The sequence below is a fragment of the Schistocerca americana genome, chromosome 4, assembly GCF_021461395.2.
Source record: "Schistocerca americana isolate TAMUIC-IGC-003095 chromosome 4, iqSchAmer2.1, whole genome shotgun sequence".
NCBI classification, from domain to species: Eukaryota; Metazoa; Arthropoda; class Insecta; order Orthoptera; family Acrididae; genus Schistocerca; species Schistocerca americana.
This window is the reverse complement of record NC_060122.1, coordinates 156,257,911-156,274,226: the sequence shown is the minus strand read 5'-3', so window position 1 is coordinate 156,274,226 and position 16,316 is coordinate 156,257,911.

Here is a 16,316-nt window from a genome sequence, read left to right as displayed (position 1 = left end):
TGTGTAAGAAATACTTCATGATTCATGGAATTCATCTATAATGTAAAATGAAGTACTGCTTTAATTTATTTTCCTCTGGTAGTCACGTCACAATTACATGTGTAAAAGTTTAGCTGTCGATACGAACGTATTCCATTTCCTTACACTAGGCACACCTGACGAACCGAAAATTAATACTTTCATGGAAGTCACAGGTATTAGTAGTTTTATCTGAACAGAATTTCGGTGGATCAAGAAACTGTCTTGCCGTTGCTCTGCATATCGAGCATACGTAAAGCAATTTGTAAATCGTGCCGATGCAAATCGATAATGCGCAAATGACTGAAATTTAAGGATACTGTTTTCCACACAAACCTGAAATGACTCGGAGCAATCGGAACTTATGTCATCCGACAATTTTCTTAAAAACACTTTCCACAATCTAAAAACTTGTTTATCGAGAGTAACATTGGTTGTTCCAGGTGGATCTTTCCATCGTCCTCCTTAAAGACAGAGGTATCGTTATGTACAGGCCAAGAGTCCAATAAAAGCAATGAGTTAAATACTCCCACTACTTAGGAACTGTTTCGAATAAAATGTTACTTTTGATAGGACGATTATAAGATTTTTACCTGTACACAGTCCATTTTATTTTTGGTCCCAATACGTCTTGAGGTCCCGGAAGACAGATATAAAGCTATGGAAACAGTAATCCAGTCGTATTTGTAATTTTCATTGTTTTATACGAATGTATGATAGCTTTAATCGAATGCTCAACCAACTTTTGTCTTTTTCGTCTCGAAATAATAAGTGCGGTTTGCTCGCAGCTCTTGCACGAAAACCTTACTGATATGAGTTAGACACAGCATATGTGGTGGGGATAACAGCAAACTAAGCCTTCACGTCAACTGCGAATTAACGGCATCTCCTCTACACGTTTGCTTGCAGTTAACTTTGTTGTTTTGTAATCTCCGATACTGTATGATTTCTTCAATCTGCTCAACCAAGTGGAAGAAGAATTGAAACCAGCAATGTTCGTCTCAGTTGCGACTGGGATGGCCCAGTCTCGCATATCTACATCCGCTTTTCACGAACACCTCAACATATTTCAGAAACTCCTCTAAAGAACAGCTGTTCATATGAAGCTCAACCATTACAGGTATTTTAGAACTCGTGACTTTCTATTGAATATAAATACATAAAACTGGAAGTTATATCACTATTTCTAGCATGATGCTGGGTGCTGGATTGTGACAGTGTAGGCGGCTTTCTTCGTTTAGTGTCCATCTGTCTGCTTCCATTTCGATGCCCAATTGGTACATCACACACTTACACGAGCTGTATTTACGTATACTGTGACAGCGAAACTTTTCCAGCATCCAGCAAGAGCTATGCATAGGACTGAATCCGAGACTTCCAGAGGCAGAGTCTAGTGCTGTACCCACTAGACCCACATTTCTAAACCATTTTTCCTTTGGGCCATACGAAAGGACGTTTCAAACTTTTGCGACACCCCTGCATGTGATTTTATTCCTAGACGCAAAAAAGCAAACACATGACATATATATAATACATATTTTATTATTATGCCTGTAATCAGCTATAATGATGCGCGATTTCTTGCAAATTTGGGTACTCCAAGAAACGATTTGGCCATAATTTTTGTACGTTCTAGTTATATTATCGGAAGATTAGAAGACACTAAAAATCTCGCGACACTCCTGACATGTATTCGAGAAACAGCAATGTGGTAGGATCTGGTGATTGAGAAACGTTGCCCTAGACCATTCCTGCCACTTCCGCAGTATTACAACTTAGGGGAAAGAAAGGATTCATATTATTTCATCCTAACTGCTGTGTATTGCTAGTTTTCAATTATCACAGTATGCAGGGACTTCTAATACTAAAACCATGAAAAACCTGAAAGTTGGCGACCATTTAACAGGAACATGCGTGTTGGGAACTACTAAGGAGAAACAGGAAGACATGCAAATAGTTGGTTGAATAGACCGGAATCGAACACATAGCTACGACTGTAATGGAAATAAAATAGAGGTAGAGGTGTTACGTAACCAGCCGAATTATTTAAGATGATCCAAGAGAATTCCTATCTGGGTTCTAAGACGGAAGGAATGATGAAGACGTACTGGAAGCTGCCAGATCACTTACTAAGTGTAAAAGGACTACGTGAAGAGATATAGTCCTTTACCAAACAGTGGATGTAAGATGTCTGACACATATACAGTGTTTTGGTCATCCTAACGATGTTTGTGAGGATGCACGGCTGGAATTATGTTAACTTCTCTTCATTTGAGGGTTTGACACACGCAATGTATGAAAGCATGGGGGTGTATTTGATTTCAATACATGGAATTGTATTAACGTCCGCAAATGCAATAAAATACAGTGGGCTGCGTTTTACCACTTTGTTGTCTAGTGGCTGATTATCAGAAAAAAAACGCGGACAAAATACTTGAGAATGAGACTTAAGATATCCTGTTAACAGCAGTGAAATTATCCTAACAGTATCTGTGAATATCTCATTCATTATTCTCCTGATACATATACAATGTTTTTAAGGAGTGAGCAAACGAAAAGCAGATTTAAATACAATAGCTTAGTTACACGTGTAACATGTTACTTGCAGAAGACCTGTAACTTTCTTTATTTGAGCTATTACCTTGTCTGTTCACCCACTGCAAGAAGAACTCGCTATATTCTCCTACAAGATAGTAAAGCCACCTTAAGATACGCTTCTTTTCCACAGCGTAGAACATGATAACATCGCCAAGTATACCAATGTTCAAAAAATTTCGTGATTCGCCGTATGAAAAGTGCAGATTGAATGTCTGTGTTGCAATGAAACAAACACATTGAACAAAGGAACAAATTACTACAGCAGGCATGCAGGAAAGCAGCCAGTTGAACTAATTGAGTCATAGAAAAATTTTTGATACCAACCAAACCTGATCCACAGGTTAAAGATGCAAATCAGGTATTTTTTCAGATGTTTTGAAATCTGTTACAGAGTGTGGGACTACAAATAAATCAGGTTGTAAGTAAGCTGTTTATGTTTTCTTTATGTAAGTAGGCTGTTTAGGTTCTTATACTGGTAACGCCGCCGCCAAGTAGCGCTCTCTGTATGAAAATCACTGGCTGTGCTGTGTGCAGTCTGTGGCTGCTTTGCATTGTTGTAATACTCGCCATTGTAGTGTTGGGCAGAGGCAGCTGGCTGTGAACAGCGCGTAGCGTTGCGCAGTTGGAGGTGAGCCGCCAGCAGTGGTGGATGTGGGGAGAGAGATGGCGGAGTTTTGTAATTTGTCATGAACTGCTATATTTATATATGATGATATCAAGGTAAATACATTGTTCGTTCTCTATTAATATCTTTCATTTGCTAACTATCCCTATCAGTAGTTAGTGCCTTCCATAGTTTGAATCTTTTATTTAGCTGGCAGTAGTGGCGCTCGCTGTATTGCAGTAGCTTGAGCAGCGAAGATTTTTGTGAGGTAAGTGATTTGTGAAAGGTATAGTTTAATGTTAGTCAGGGCCATTCTTTTGTAGGGAATTTTGAAAGTCAGATTGCGTTGCGCTAACAAAATATTGTGTGTCGGGTTAAGCACAGTCTCGTGTAGAATTGTTCAAAGGGGACGTTTCATATGTCGACTCTTAGCCTAGGATACCTCACTGGAATCTTCTGATTTTTTCTTGTAGTTTGTGTATTTAGTGTAGCTTTTGTTTATTGCTAGCGCGTAATTGTAGAGAGAATCCCCTTTGTAGTTGTAGCCTTTCATTGTTGTACAGTAAAACAGTTGTGGCATGCATATAGATTTGCACCAAGTATTTCGCAGCTACGCTTGCAATTAACTAGATATTATTTTCAGTGCTATGTTAATGTGTTCTACTATTTTTGCACTTCAAATTGTGCTTTTCTGTGTTATCGTGTGAAATATTGTGACAATTATGGCGTGTGAAAAACGCAACACTAGGCTCCAAAGTAAATTGAGAACTGATAGTGACGACGAGCGTAGCTTGCCAGCACCACTGGATAATGAATTAACTAATGTTCAAAGTAGTAATTTGGTAATTGCGCATAGGGAAATGGAGCGGGCGGCAAACAATGGTGTAGACAGTGAAACCGGTAGTGAACAGGGAAGCGTTATCGATCGATTGGTCGGCAACAGCTCGCCTCAGATCCTCAGGGGGGTACACGCTTACTTTGTGTATCATGTGGGTGGCAACCACAAGGAACCCTAGCTAATATGGTATTTGCTTATACAACTTTACACATCGGTACCATATTTCTCTAACACACAAATTACACAGCTATCTGATCATGTAACTGAGAGATAAACTTTTTTATTACATCAGTGACATATGTTTACGCAATTACAGAGTTGGATTTCTTCACACTTACGAAACTGTATTTTGTCTGTACTGTGTGAACTGTTCATATTTTTTTTGGAACCATTGTGATACTATGAGAGCTTTGAGTGATGTATTTGGTATGGATTCATGATTTTTAAGGTACGTTTGAGGCAGATGACACTTTTGACATGAGCAGAGAATTTTTTTAATTATTGGAGGAAGCTACGACGATTTTGAGATTTGACTGAGGTGTTATGATGTTATTTTTACGACGACGATGTGTATTATGCTGCTGAGGTATGTTTATGATTAATAGGCTGATGCTATATGAGTTATTTGATTATGATACTTATCTGTTATGATGCAATATTGAAGAAGTGTCGACGAATAAGGTAAGGAGTAATGAATAGTGGGTAGGGACTCTTGACTTGTGAAAAAGGATGTTGGAAACCAAGAATCGTACTTTAAGAGTTATGAAATGTGTGTAAATGCGTGAATGTATCACAATGCCAGCGAAAATTTTTTGGACAACGTTATATTCATAGGATTTTCTTTCTACAGATTTGCAACGCTAATTCTTGACCTGTGAAATTTTTTTTATGTGAGACTGTCACTGTAGCGGAAACTGGTGTCGTAAATATTTCCGTAAGAAAGTTAAGTGACCACCTGCACGTAATGCGTCGTGGGCACGCAGCTGTGTCAAACACCTGGAGAACAAGCCATTAGGGTGTGCCTTTCCGGAAGCACAGGTAGAAAAAAAAAAGAAAAAAGGCAGGCCTTTATCCTCGCCATTGGCATTCCTTTAGAGAAAATATTGCAAATCGACACCCTCATTACTTCCATTAACCTTGCTATTGACATTCCTTTGTAGAAAGCATCGCAAATATTACATGCTCATTACCTGAAAACATATGATTACTCGTACTTTGTGCTAATTACTGCAATGCTTATGAATTGATGGGAAATATTTGTACATCTGCACACCTGATTATGACAAGTGTCTTTCTATGAGAGTTGAGAGCTACTGACTTACGAAATGCCACATGACTATTGAATGATATTTTTATGCTTTGCTTTTCGTAGTTGCTTATTTCACTTGATATCTGGTTTCCAGCTGTGTTGCAGCATTGCTTTTATAAAATAAAATGCATTTGCTAATGTGAACACTTTCTGTCAACAGATCTATTAAATAATTATTTTATGATCCACATTCTTTAAAAAAGGAGCACTTGGAAAGGAAAGAACAATAAGAAGGAAATAGTAACAGTAACACATAATTTTCTTTTCAAGTACATGGTAATATTTCCTTTTACAATCAGTTGTTGTGGTGCACCACTTTAATTACATAGACATTAAGATGTGATTATATATTTCCCTTATCTGCATTGTTGTTTTACTGTAATATCTTTTCTGCTTGAGCTTTGTCATGTATAGATAAAAGTTTTATATTTTTTATATTTGCTGCTGCTGTTTGCCAGGCATAGTGCTACTGAATTTTAAATTGTGTTACTCTGTTAAGCTAGTTTTACTACTGCCTTATTTTTCTTGTTACTGTACATTGGCTCATATTAGTTGTAATGTTGCATTGCTTGGTAATTTATATTTACTGTAGCTTGCTTTGCAATTTTCCATTTTTTTTGCATTGCTGTTTGTGTTAATTTGTTATGTGCTGCTGCATTGCCTCGTCCCTTAGTTTAGTATCTGAGCTCAGTAGATTTAAGTTAGCTTAAGAGGAGACTATATAAGAAACTAACTATTATAAATTTATAAGAAATGCATTGAGAAGCTATCAGAAAATGGTCTGGCAAAATAAAAAGGATACTGTACAGTGGAGAAAAACTATTATTGACAGAGGATGTGAACAGAATACAGAAAGCAGAGAGAAAAACTATTTTTGACAGAGGATGTGAACGAAATACAGAAGGCAGGCTTAGATAGGACTTTTGGGAATAATGATGAATGAAGGGAGATCTCCAAGAAGCAAAGAAAGTTTTGTTTGCAAAATACTGCAATGAAACAAACCCTGTCCTTTCCTTTTGTGTTATCCCACTATGTGTTTGGGTACCCTTGTGTATATATGTTCTTCCTGTCTTTATATGTTTAACTCATCAGACTTTTGTTGTAGAATTTTTCTCATACTCAGCTACATGAACTATGATGAGGAATACTGTTATCCTCAAATATAATTTGCGTTAATAATATGTTATTTACTTTGTAAAGATGTTAGACATTAATTCTGTTTTGTTTTAATGCTCATGTGTAAAGTTGATGTTTCAAAAGTTATTCTGATCTTTTATGTATTTACTTATGTCATAATTCCTGTAACACTGATGTATATGTCTATTTCTATTCTTTTGTAAAGCCTGTACTACAAATGTTATCTGTATTATTATGTTCTTTAATGATGTATTTTGTACCTTTGTAATTGTATTTTCATGTTGTAAATTTATAAAATTGTAATTGACACCAGTTCATCTTATTATTAACTTGTTAGTTACATTTCACTGCACACGTTTCTGTTGGTCATAGTATATGGACAATATGTGAGAAGTAGGGACTGATAGTGTTTGCACGTGTGTTAATGATTCAGCAAGGGACTGGATAACAGCATTGTGGGTTCTAAGGACAATTTCAAAAACTTTGTGAGTGCACAAGTGGTGGTTTATGGACTTGCTATATTATCCGCAAGACTCTTCAATGGTGATTGTGCACCTGCACAGTCACAGCAGATGGCTGCTGGCTATCTCTCCAAGGACTACAGTGGGTCTGCATCTTTGATGACTCACCAGTACCATTATCTCTACAAGGACTACAGTGGGTCTGCATCTATGATGACCCACCATGCCATTATTTCTACAAGGACTGCAGTGGGTCTGCACCTCTGGTGGCCCACCAATACCGTAATCTCTACCAGGACTCCAGTGGGTCTGTTCTGTGATGACCTACCTACCAATATTCTTCAAAACGTCGAATGACTCTGCTGTGGGTTTGCTATGTTGTGGCCCATTACCTGTCTGCATGTCAAGAGTCAGCACTGTCTTTCCGTTGGAAGGACAACACTACTTCTTCAAGACTGTATGGAAATCCACTACTTCTATGTGCATTTTCTTTTACTGCTCAGACTTTGAGAAAAACTCTGCATTTTTACTGTGATGAACAATGTGGACTGTCTTTATGGACTGTGAGAAATTTTTAGCTTTTGACCAACATTGTATCAATAAGTGTGTGCATTTGATTTCTTTGTTATTGTAATTATGAAAAATTTTATCAAATCATTATTGGCCACTGCCCAATCCAATTTGTAAAAATTTTTGTGGGGAGCATGGGGGCTATGTAAGTAGGCTGTTTATGTTTTCTTTATGTAAGTAGGCTGTTTAGGTTCTTATATTGGTAACGCCGCCGCCAAGTAGCGCTCTCTGTATGAAAATCACTGGCTGTGCTGTGTGCAGTCTGTGGCTGCTTTGCATTGTTGTAATACTCGCCATTGTAGTGTTGGGCAGAGGCAGCTGGCTGTGAACAGCGCGTAGCGTTGCGCAGTTGGAGGTGAGCCGCCAGCAGTGGTGGATGTGGGGAGAGAGATGGCGGAGTTTTGTAATTTGTCATGAACTGCTATATTTATATATGATGATATCAAGGTAAATACATTGTTCGTTCTCTATTAATATCTTTCATTTGCTAACTATCCCTATCAGTAGTTAGTGCCTTCCATAGTTTGAATCTTTTATTTAGCTGGAAGTAGTGGCGCTCGCTGTATTGCAGTAGCTTGAGCAGCGAAGATTTTTGTGAGGTAAGTGATTTGTGAAAGGTATAGTTTAATGTTAGTCAGGGCCATTCTTTTGTAGGGAATTTTGAAAGTCAGATTGCGTTGCGCTAACAAAATATTGTGTGTCAGTTTAAGCACAGTCTTGTATAACTGTTCAAAGGGGACGTTTCAAGGTATTTTTTCAGATGTTTTGAAATCTGTTACAGAGTGTTGGACTACGAATGTAGCATAAATGAGGCCAATAAAGTTACCTCTTAAATTTCGTTTTCGTAAGATACTACAGTACAGTTTCTTAATTAACAGACTGGTCACACAAGCTACAGTCAGTCTTCGGCCTCACCAATCACCCTGCTCGATGTCGTTCAATCTATGTATTCTTCTGAATCTAATCCCATTACAACACATCGTGTTACGAACCCTTCCTATAACGCCACATGCATTGACGAGGGAATGGGCGTCCATGCAAGATCGGAAACTAAGGATGAGTCGAGAAGTTATTGATGTATATGAAATCAGTTGACAGATTTGGTACCTTTTAATCAGGAACAAACAGAAACTCTATGCATAATTTGAATATCAATTATTTCGAAGTGTCTAAAGATTCAGCAGTGAATTAAAGCACCTAAATAATTACAGAAACGAAAGAAACCTTGTAATAGTAATTCTCTACAAATAGAAGTACCGAAAGCAGTAAACAGAATTCTGCTGTTGTCATTTAGAGAAGAATTAATAAACTGTTCAATATGGCGGCGACGACTAAAAAGATTCAAGTCTAAACGAATCGTCTTCTTGGTCTTGAGACGCGCACGAACACGGAAAAGCCCCCCCCCCCCCCCCAACGGCCAGAGCTTTGCCAAGTTAGGAAACCTCTGGAGCAAAAAGGAAGCGGCGACTCTATGGCGCAGCAGGCGACAGCTAGCCGTTTGACCACCCAGCAAACTGGCACCAAAACTATGTTTTTCAGCCGCTGGCTCACTAGTGTGAGGTGTCGGCCTGTTAACAAATCGCCGCTCCCACTCGGCAACATCTTCTTGGAAGGTCCTGCAGCTGCCGTCTCGCCCGCTAGAACCTCCTGCCATGCTACAGTAAAGTTTAACGGCTCGTTACTTCGAGCGCAGTCTAGTAACGATACTCTGATTCGATCGTCGCTCGATCGATTGGCGATCGCGAGTATCTCGTGATACTATGGAAGAGCAGCAGCGCCAGCCATGCAGTAAGGTTCACCGAAGTCTGCAACCCCCTCTGCGCTGCCGGAACCAACTTCGCACGGTCCCCAGTTAAATTTGTGCAGTTCTAGGTGAATGTTATTTCTATACGCCGTACTGTGAATGCGACTACGTCAGTGGAGGCTGCCTGCGATTAAATGCACGTTGTTCTACACTAAATTCAGAATACATCTCTTCGTGCTGGTTCCTAAATCTTTTATTTGTGTTGCGATTCCTACCAACTGTTCCCCGGTATCGATTCAAATCAGGGGCTCCCTTCAAGTAGTGTCATAGTCCATGCCTTTCAACGGTCTGATACTGAGTGGAATAATAACATGTGATCTCGATCGCCTATCAATATTTATTTCGCCATCTAACTTGGGCAGGCTCGTTTCATTGAGGCCGCCTGAGACACGAGATCTGTGGCAGTCAGTTTAGGTGTGGTAATGAGCCATCATACTCACAACCTCTATGGTACTATTCATCAAGCGACGACTAGGCATCACATGAAAAAATCGTGAAAGAAGATTCAATTTTCGTTCCACTCGATAACGTAATTGTTGTTAATCTTACAAACACACATCGACAGTGGAATTTGAAGAGTTTCCAGATGAAAAGAACATCTCGCTTGAAGCATATGCGAAATTTGAAAATTTGGGACGAATAGTTTACAAACGATGGATCTCGGAACGATAAATATAACGCAATTGATGCCTGGACATATGATCGCTTTTTAGAAGCCCGGAGCTTTAACTGAAGTCACAACAAGAAACTTGCAGCAATGGATACTTGCTCAAATGAGACCATTTTCTAATACGGAATTCGAAGCGAACGTTCGGAATCATGGATGAGCGAGTTCACACAAAAGCTTACAATTCGTTAGAGGAAAATTACGCAATTTTTGTCCAAAAGAGAGACTGCCACTATTGAGGAAACCCGTGCAGACTAGATGCTTATCCTCAATTAGCAAAGCATTTTGTTATCAGCATCGATCAGACAAGTTAGTCGAGAACTTTCATTCGTCAGTATCAGTCGAAATACTCTTTCAAACGTCAGGTATAATGAAATATTAACATTCGTAACTTCTCTTTCCAGATTACCGGTACCAATCCACCTATAACCGAACTCTGGAACACTGAGAGGCAAAAGTAGTTCTCCTGAAACGACAGGATATGAACAAAATAACCCACTCGTATAGAGCCCAATATGCTGTAATCCTTTCTAGAAAATTTTTCCCAACAATCTACGTATGCCTACAAGAGAATACTAGCTCTTTTGGACCGAGGAATCTAATGACAGTGGAGGAGTACATGGTAAAACATAAGAATACCGTAAGTACTTCATAAAAATCTGGAAAACTTACAACAGCCTTAGACAACAGTTTTTGACTTACGTGTTGAAGCTCTACGTGCAGGATAACTATTTGAATTGAATCGTCAGGAGGGCAAACAAATCCCCCATTATACGATGAGAATTTCTAAGATGAGAAACGACTGCCATCGTGCAGTGTTGAAGTTACTCCTTCCAAATGCACTACGCAAGTTGAGACCCAGCGAAGTCTGTTTTTTTCGTCATAAAAAAGAAATCACTTCCCGAGGCAACCGTCAAAAACACATTCCATTGAAAATCGTCTGCTATCCTCGACAATGTTTGGCTGGCTGTCAGTCTGTGCGGTGGGAGAGAATGTTTTATCAACCTAAAGCAGGTTTGTTTCTCTACAGAAACTTCAAAACAACCATATAATTATGATAATGCGGCGTCTATAACGTGCACATTATGCCGAAAAATTATTGCCTCTCCTGTGTTTACAACGAATATCATTACTCCAGCACGTGTAAATCAACTGCAAACTAATAAAGCTATCTATATTTATGTACAAAGTTCCACTGTACGCCTTACAATACTTTCGCAGAAATTTATTTTCAATCCCAAATTTTATTTTTCATGCCTTTTACGAAAATGTTATTAAATATGATATACTGAACATTATTTTGGTTTATCTGCAGTTTAAGAAACGTAAAAACTGAAAGCAAAAAGGGAGTTTTTCGGAGAAGGACACGATCCCTTCACCGTACGATTACCGTTCTGTATGAAAACTACGATAAACCTACGTAACTAATGTCTCGCCCGATCCTCACCAAAAACGCTGTCGTTTGCTAAACGCTTGGCCATCAGGAGTACCCACTGCTGTCACTTTCAGTTGTGGCCAAGCCAGAAGTATATGCCATAAACGTGTTAATATTATATACTTCGACGAAATCTCTGATGACGAGTAGGCGCGGTCCCCTTGTCAACCGTGGTCTTCCCCTCGGTTTGTTTCCTATGACATCTTCGACCACCTGCCTGGTGGTCCGTCCTTCGCGACGCATTACAACGCTTCAGTTTCCTCTCTTTACTCACCACCTCAACGTCCTGCAACGTGTACAATTTCTGCAGTTAGAGGTTGTTCCTCGACCTTCAGTCGTCTCCATTCTTCACTGGACCAATCTCAGAATCTCATACTGAAACGTCAGGAATTTTCTTTCTGTCTTTTGGGTCAGGGTCCACTTCTCTGCTCCATATAGGACCAGGGGTTGCATTACAATCCTGTAGATCCTAATTCCTGTAGATCCTCATTCCTGAAGATCTTAATTTTCATAGTCCTCGACAGAAGCCGGGACTTCAGAAGCTGCCCGAGTCCAAACCTTAATGTTATTCCTGGTTGAATTCTTGCTATTACTTCCTGGTCTGTCTCAATTCTTTCACTGATTAGGGGAGCACAGCAAGTGCCATAACCTGATTTTCCACAAACTTCGCCTAGTGGAAGATAGAGCGAAATATGCCAAAACGTTCCCCAGGTTATTTGTACATACTCGACCTTTTCTTAAAAAGCTATGGTCGAAGTTTTCGAGGAATTTTTCGGGTACTTTATTTGCCTTTTACTATGCGATTAGCCTCAGATCAAATGGTGGCACAGTGATTAGAAATGCGTTTTTTTTTGCTTTTTTGTTTTTTTAATTTTGCGTCCCGGATCGAAACCCGATTATAACTTATTTTGGTTTTTCATTTATATGCCCAAGTCTATAGGAGATTGCTAGACAAATGTTTTCCAGTGTATATTCAAGTAACATCTGTTTTGTGTTTTTGAGTGCGCATAAAAACAACTAAAGTCATAAGCGCTCATGTCATAAGTTTAGAACAATAATACGAAAAGGAAATTAAGCCCAATCGACGGAAGGAAAGAGAGCTCAGACGAAGAATTTCCTCTTGGAGAAAAATCCACAAAGTACGCTGTAGAGACAGTGGAGGTCCAGAACTAAAGATTAAATATCCTTCAGCATATTGCAACGAGAGATAAAAGGTAAAACGCAGTCGGAAACAAACGCGGCGTTTGCCAAAACGGCCGATAACTCAGACGGCAAACATGTACTAGGATCTCGCGGTTCTAGGCGCGCAGTCCGGAACCGCGCGACTGCTACGGTCGCAGGTTCGAATCCTGCCTCGGGCATGGATGTGTGTGATGTCCTTAGGTTAGTTAGGTTTAACTAGTTCTAAGTTCTAGGGGACTGATGACCTAAGATGTTAAGTCCCATAGTGCTCAGAGCCATTTGAACCATTTTTTTTTGTACTAGGACGCAAGCGGTTAAAGAAAGGGCACTAGGCCAGGAAATTTCGAACTGTCAAAAGTTGACGACAGTGAGCACATAACGGTGGGGGATCATCACCTAACAAATGACGATGGCTATAAAGACAGTGCCCAATGCGTAACCTAACTAAAGTGCTGTCCTCCCAGTGAGAGGGCCCAGAGGAGATCGGCAAAGCCGTTTGGAGAGGTTTAATACCCCGGAGCTTGTTTCCGTGAAGTGAAGACCAGTGGTGATCCAAAGTGACACCACTTGTCGACATGACTGGGTGTTGTGTGATGTCCGTAGGTTAGTTAGGTTTAAGTAGTTCTAAGTTCTAGGGGACTGATGACCATAGCTGTTAAGTCCCATAGTGCTCAGAGCCATTTGAACCATTTGAACCACTTGTAGACAGACGAAAAGACGGAAATCAGACGAAGAAATTGAAGGACTACCGAGCCGAGGTAGGAGCAATACAGCCTTGGCAGCAGTGTCAGCAGCGTCAGCAGCCTCGTTTCCCGTTAGACCGACGTATCTAGGAACCCACATAAACATCACAGGTGCTCCCTCAAGAGCAATCAAGTGGAAGCTTTCTTGGACCCATTGTACTAAGGGGTGGACTGTGTACTGCACACAGAGGCTCTCAAGAGCACTGAGAGAATCGGAGCACATGACACAATTAAAAAGTCCGTGCCGCCGGATGTATGGCAGGGCCTGATAGAAAGTGAAGAACCGTGCTCCAAATATTGAGCAGTGTTCTAGAAGCTCATACCGAAATTGTCGGTGCTAGCGACAAAGGCACACCCGACACATTAATCAGTCTTAGCGCCATCAGAGTTCACGAAGGTGCTATCGCTGTTATGTGCGAAGGTCTACATTTACATCTACATCTACATGGATACTCTGCAAATCACATTTTAGTGCCTGGCAGAGGGTTAAAATGGGTCGGAGCACTATGGGACTTAACGTCTGAGGTCATCAGTCCCCTAGAACTTAAACCTAACTAAGCTAAGGACATCACACACAATCATGCCCGAGGCAGGATTCGAACCTGCGACCGTAGCGGTCGCGCGGTTCCGGACTGTAGCGCCAAGAACCGCTCGGCCACTCCGGCCGGCGCAGAAAGTTCTTCGAACGACCTTCACAATTCTCTATTATTCCAAACTCGTATAGCGCGCGGAAAGAATGAACATCTATATCTTACCATACGAGCTCTGAATTCACTTATTTTAACGTGGTGATCGTTTCTCCCTATGTAATGGGGTGTCAACAAAATATTTTCGCATTCAGTGGAGAAAGTTGGTGATTGGAATTTCATGAAAAGATTCCATCGCAACGAAAAACGCCTTTCTTTCAATGATGTCCAGCCCAAATCCCGTATCATTTCTGTGACACTCTCTCCCATATTTCACAATAATACAAAACGTGCTGCCCTTCTCTTAACTTTTTCGATGTACTCCGTCAGTCCTATCTGGTAAGGATCCCACACCGCGCAGCAGTATTGTAGAAGAGGACGGACAAGCGTAGTGTAGGCAGTCTCTTTAGTAGATCTGTTACATTTTCTAAGTGTCCTGACAATAAAACGCAGTCTTTGGTTAGCCTTCCCCACTAAATTTTTCTGTGTGTTCCTTCCAGTTTAAGCTGTTCTTAAATGTAATACCTAGGTATTTAGTGGAATTTACGGTTTTTAGATTAGACTGATTTATCGTGTAACCGAAGTTTAACGAGTTCCTTTTAGCACTCATGTGGATACCTCACACTCTTCGTCACTTAGGGTCAACTGTCAATTTTCGCACCATTCAGATATTTTTTCTAGATCGTTTTGCAATTTGTTTCCGTCTTCTGATGACTTAATTAGTCAATAAACGACAGCGTCATCTGCAAACAACCTAAGACGGCTGCTCAGATTTTCTCCCAAATCGTTTATATAGATAAGGAACAGCAAACGGCCTATAACACTACCTTTGGGAACGCCAGAAATCACTTCTGTTGTAGTCGATGACTTTCCGTCAGTTACTACGAACTGTGACCTCTCTGACAGGAAATCACAATTCCAGTCCCATAACTGAGACGATATTCCACAAGCACGCAATTTCTCTACAAGCCGCTTGTGTGGTACAGTGTCAAATCCCTTCCGGAAATCTAGAAACACGGAATCGATCTGAAATCCCTTGTCAATAGCACTCAACACTTCGTGTGAATAAAGAGCTAGGAACGATGTTTTCTAAACCCATGTTGACTGTGTGTCAATAGACTGTTTTCTTCGAGGTAATTGATAATGTTTGAACACTATATATGTTCCAAAATTTTGCTGCATATCGACGTTTATGATACGGGCCTGTAATTTAGTGGATTACTCCTACTACCTTTCTTGAATATTGGTGTGACCTTGTGCAACTTTCCAGTCTTTCGGTACGGATCTTTCGTCGAGCGAACGCTTGTATATGATTGTTAAGTATGGAGCTAACGCATCAGCATACTCCGAAAGCAACCTAACAGCGATAGATGGAATCCTAGTGGTTTCCTTAGGAAGCGAATGAAGTCCAAGATGAACACCGATTGGGAACGTGTCAGGTAGCGTGAAGTTAAGCAGCCGGAACAATAGTCGGAAGCGAACTCCGGGTGGTAACAGACCCCCTACTAGTAGCCAAGCGAGTCATCGAAAAGGGAGGCATAGGATGGGTGGCCGGGTATGGCAGACAAACGGCATGCGTATCCGCTGAGGAGGACATCACGCAGGTATGACAGCGGTAGTTTGGCAGCTTCTTCATAGAGACTATCACCTGGGCTAGCGTATAAGGCGCCAGTGGCCAAACGGATTCCACGATGGTGGATTGTATTAAGACGGCACAAGATGGATGGACGTGGAGATGAATAAACGAAACACACGTAGTCTAGTTTCGATCGGAAAAGGGATCGGTAAAAACGGAGGAGGGTGGCCTGATCCGCTCTCCAGGAAGTACTGCTTAGAACACGTAGGACATTCACGAAATGGATACAGCAAGCGGCCAGATGAGACACGTGGGAGGACCAAGTTCCAGGAATTTCGTACTTCCAGCGAACGGAAGAGTAATAGTCCCAAGATGTAAGGACGGTGGAAGAAACCTATTGCACGGCAAGGTATCTACACAAACGGTTTTGTCAGTAAAAAGGCGGAAGCCATTGTCGACCCTCCAGTAGCAAACAGGATAGAGACATCGCTGAAGAAGCTGTTCAAGGAGACAAGTCCATGCAGAACTGCAATAGAGAGCAAAAACGTCGACCTAAAGCGAGCCAGAGATGCCTGGTGGGAGACAGGCCATAACAGTGTTCATGGCTATAGCAAAGAGGACAACGCTCAGGACAGAGGGTTGAGGCACCCCGTTCTCCTGGGTAAAGGTGTCCGACTAGATCGGTCTT